The sequence below is a fragment of the Cricetulus griseus genome, assembly GCF_003668045.3.
Source record: "Cricetulus griseus strain 17A/GY chromosome 1 unlocalized genomic scaffold, alternate assembly CriGri-PICRH-1.0 chr1_1, whole genome shotgun sequence".
Lineage (NCBI taxonomy): Eukaryota > Metazoa > Chordata > Mammalia > Rodentia > Cricetidae > Cricetulus > Cricetulus griseus.
Genome location: NW_023276807.1, coordinates 42,820,699 through 42,825,048, shown reverse-complemented (window position 1 = coordinate 42,825,048; position 4,350 = coordinate 42,820,699). Strand labels below are relative to the sequence as shown.

At 39.2% G+C, this 4,350-nt stretch overlaps 1 non-coding gene across 1 annotated transcript; it reads left to right on the top strand.

Moving 5' to 3' along the window:
- The first annotated feature begins 2,556 nt into the window (after window positions 1-2,556).
- Window positions 2,557-2,684, top strand: LOC113830820. Its single transcript, XR_003480282.1, has one exon. It is a non-coding gene; the product is annotated as a small nucleolar RNA SNORA11 (small nucleolar RNA).
- Window positions 2,685-4,350: the final 1,666 nt, after the last annotated feature.

Genomic DNA, 4,350 nt, shown 5'->3' with positions numbered 1-4,350 from the left:
TCCAAGGGACTGATAAAATGAAGAGAACCGGTACTTTTTATCGTTTTCTTTTGAAACACATATTTAATATGTGAAGGATATTTAATAAGATATGAGTGCCAAATCTCAAATGTTGATCCAGTATTATCTTGTTTATTCTTCGGTGATAAGGATTTTATTATTAATGTGTGCTTCTTGGAAGTGATAATGTTCTCTAATGCAATCATTTGGAACAATATGGCCACCAATCTACTTTCATTAGTCACACGGGAACACTATAAATCAATTTATATGATCTTTGCAATTGGAATTTGCTGGTGCCAGCTGTGTTAATTTCTGTTAATTATCACCCTTTTAAATCTCATTCTTTCTGTAAGTAAGATATGCACTTTAGGATTTTTTTATATATAGTTTAAATAGTCTGTTCATCCTCCTACAGATCCCCTACAAGGTTTTTGCCCCTCTAAGTTGATTTATAAGGTAACCTTGAGACAAGGAGATGCATTTAGTTGGCTGTTGTTTTAATAAATGGCATGTCAGCTCCTTTAGTGCTATGGTTATTTCTTCAGCTAGAGAAGTTTCTGGAAAGCAGGCCTTTGAATCCCTAATTATTTCAGATGCGCAGCTGGACATTCCTAATTATGCCCATCTTCCAGCAAATACATACTCAACTGCTAGAGAGGAAATAGCTTTGATCTGTCTCTAAGTTGTGATTTTTGTCAGACATACGAGTCAATTATGAGTCTGAAATGTAATGAGATCCCTTTATGTCTCACCTGTTCTGTCACTATGTTCCTCCCTTGTTTATGCTTATTTTTTTAGGAGTTAGATTTTCTTTGGAGTTTTGTTCACCTCAGCTCCCTGGTCAAATTCACTAGATTTACTTTTCACTGTGAACTTTTCCACTTTCAACATACATGAAGAGACACTTCCCATAAACTATCTGGTTCTTTCTCCTTTGCATGGCTCTTCTGCAGTCCTGATTTCTATCTTAATTGTATCACAATCCATTATGGTACTGTCTTAGGATCCCTATTGTTGTGAAGACACACTGTGATTACAGAAACTCTAATTGGGGCTGGCTTACAGTTCAGAAGTTTAGTCCATTATCATCATGGTGGGGAGCATGGCAGCATGCAGGAAGAACTGGCGCTAGATAGAGAAGGAGTAGAGAGTTCTACATTTGGATTGGTAGGCAGTAGGAAAAGAGTGAGTCACTGGACCTGGTTTGATCTACAATTTGAAAGCCCACCCCCTACGACACACTTCCTCCAATGAGGCAACACCTACAAAGAGTGCCACATCTACTGAGTTTATGGGGCCATTGTTATTCAAACCACCACAGGCACCCAGCTAAACTCAAGATACCACTCCTTATTTCCGATGGGCGGTGGTGGTTTGAATAACAATGCTCTGCCAGCACTCGACAGGCAGAGGCAGGCAGATCTTTGTGTTCGAGACCAGCCTGGTCTACAAGAGCTAGTTCCAAGACAGCGTCCAAAACCACAGAGAAACCCTGTCTCGAAAACAAAACAAAACAAAACAACAACAAAAAGCCCTACTCCCTATTTCCCTGTACATCCCCAAGGCCAGATGGCTGACCTGAGAATTACTTCTGCTTCTACCTCTTCCTTAGCTCTACAATAGCTACCTTTTTCAGACTTCTGGAATTTCTGTCTTCCATATGACCTTTCTCCAATCTTTTCCTCACTTTTACCCCCTACACAATTATGTTCATAATTACATAATATTTAGCTCAACACACAAATTTGCATTTATTGTTAATGTAATGAAACTGATAGTTTTTTTGAGATTTTATTTATTTCTATTTATAAGTAAAAATGTTTTGTTTGTGGGTATATTTGTGTACCATTTGTGTGTAGTCCTCATGAAGGCCAGAGGGGGATGTTAGATCTTCTAGAACTGGAGTTACAGATGGTTGTCAGTCCCATGTGAGTGAGATCTGAGAATTGAACCCAGGTGTCCTCTGGAAGAGTAGTCAATGCTCTTAACCAATGAGCCATCTCTCCAACCCCTGAAACTGATAGATTTGTTTGTTTGCTTTTTGTTTTTCGAGACAGGGTTTCTCGGTGTAGCTTTGGAGCCTATCCTGGCACTGAAACATAGATTTTTAAGAATGTATTCCCGGCCTGGTGATGGTGGCACATTCCTTTAATCCCAGCACTTGTGAGACAGAGGCAGGTGGATCTCTGAGTGTGAGACCAGCCTGGTCAGGGCTATTTTACAGAGAAACCCTGTCTCAAAACAAACAAACAAATAAGCAAAAAGATGCATTCTCTAGATTGCCCCCACCATTTGTTCATCAGTTTTTTTTTGAGACAGGGTCTCTCTATGAAGCCCAGCTCAATATGCTTCTACCTCAGCCTCCCAAGTCTAGTCTTATAGGCCTGTACTCAAATTAGGGAAAAAAAATAATTTTAAATAAGACACGAGGTTGGAAGGGAGACATGTTTGTGGTTGGGGAGAGAATTGGGAGGTGGATATAATCGAGATATATTGCATACAGGTCAAAGACTAAACACAAAATGAAACAACAATAATAAAAAAGAAACATAAGGGGTGTGCTCAGAGCAGGGGGCCTGGAGAATGGCTTCTCTGTTTACCACATACCCAAGAGGAATCTAGGACCATTATAATGAGGGACACAGCACCGTGTCCTCTCTGTGAGCAGATCCCTTACATGAGAAAAAAAAAATGAAAAGAAAAGAAAAGAAAGAAAGAAAGAAGGAAAGAAAGAAGGAAAGAAAGAAAGAAAGAAAGAACGAAAGAACGAAAGAACGAAAGAAAGAAAGAAAGAAGGAAAAATATGGCAAAGTACAAACATGAGTAAAAGGTGCTTTCTGTCTAGGGCCAGACCAAGAGTGGGCTTGTGCCTCTGCAAAGTCTCATGGTACCCATGTTCAGGGGTACAGAGATTTTAAAAGCAAAATCTGTGGAGACCATACTGTAATTTACATCAATGTGAGATGAATCAGGGTAACCTTGAATGTTTCATTCCTGCCAGAACATAGTAACTGTTTTAGACATAACATGCCAACTATTTTTGACATATCCTTTCTAGTTATTTTAGTTGGCTTCAATTATTTTGGTCAATACTTATGGTCTAGGTCTAGGTCTGCCAAGGCAGATAGACATGACTCTTGGGAGAGGGGAGTAAAGAGCTAAGAACTGGGTAAGCAAACACAAAACAGAGTCAGAACAAGGTGGTATTACCTTATTCATCTCAGATCCACACAATTATCCATCCAGGGATGAATGGATAAAGGAAATGTGACATCTCCACACGCAAAGGAATACCACTGCATTTAAAAAGGAGGGAATCACCATCTGTGGTCCAGTGGATGATCCTCTAGGACATCATGCTATGTAAAATAAGCCAGTTGTAGGGAGACAGATGGAATGAACACATAGCACCTAAAAAGATTCAAATGTTAGCTGAGAGTAGAATGGTGGCCACAAGGGATGAGAGGAAGAGACTTTACTAGAGAGATGTTAAGGGGAATCAGCTTGAAAGATTTAATACATGAGATGGTGATGGTGACGGTGGTTAATAAAAAAACAGGTGCATGTTGTGTATCCTAAAAATTGCTGAAAATAAATTTTGCAAGTTCTAGCCACAAAGAAAAAGCAACTGTAAGGTAAGATACAGGGTATAAATTTAATTATCTCTATTTTGCTATTTGATTGTATATTGGAATATATGTTTCAAAACAATGCCGTTACATGAGAAATATCAATTCCATGTGTCAACTAAAACTTCTTGAAGCTTGCTTTGGCTATCTTACTATTTAAATATGCCTGTGAGTAATACTCTGCATATCTTGCTGTGGGTCACACTTGTAAAGGATGCACCTAGTGGCCTGAACAATTATATAATCTATAGGTCCTCAAAGAGACAATGTATTTTCCTAATTCAGAAGACAACTATACACCAGGAAGAAAGGAAGACCAACTTGAAGCTCACTGTGATGTGTAGGACAGCAAGATGATTATCAAGTCTCTAAATGAGTGTTAACATTCTTAAAATGATCAGTACCTGCCAGTGATGGTGATGCACGCCTTTAATTCCAGCACTTGGGAGGCAGAGGCAGGTGGACCCCTGTGAGTTCCAAGTCATCCTGGTCTATACAGTGAGTTCCAGGACAGGCTCCAAAGCTACAGAAAAACTGTCTCAAAAATTGTTTAAAAGAAAAAAAAAATGAGTACCCTTTGCATACCCCACTCCCATCTAAATATGACTGTCCATTTTAGGCTGCTACCATTTGTCAAGAAAATATCTCTGTCAAATAAAGAGCCAACAGGATGCCACACATCTCTTTTATGACATAGAAAGCCACTGTACTGCCTGTC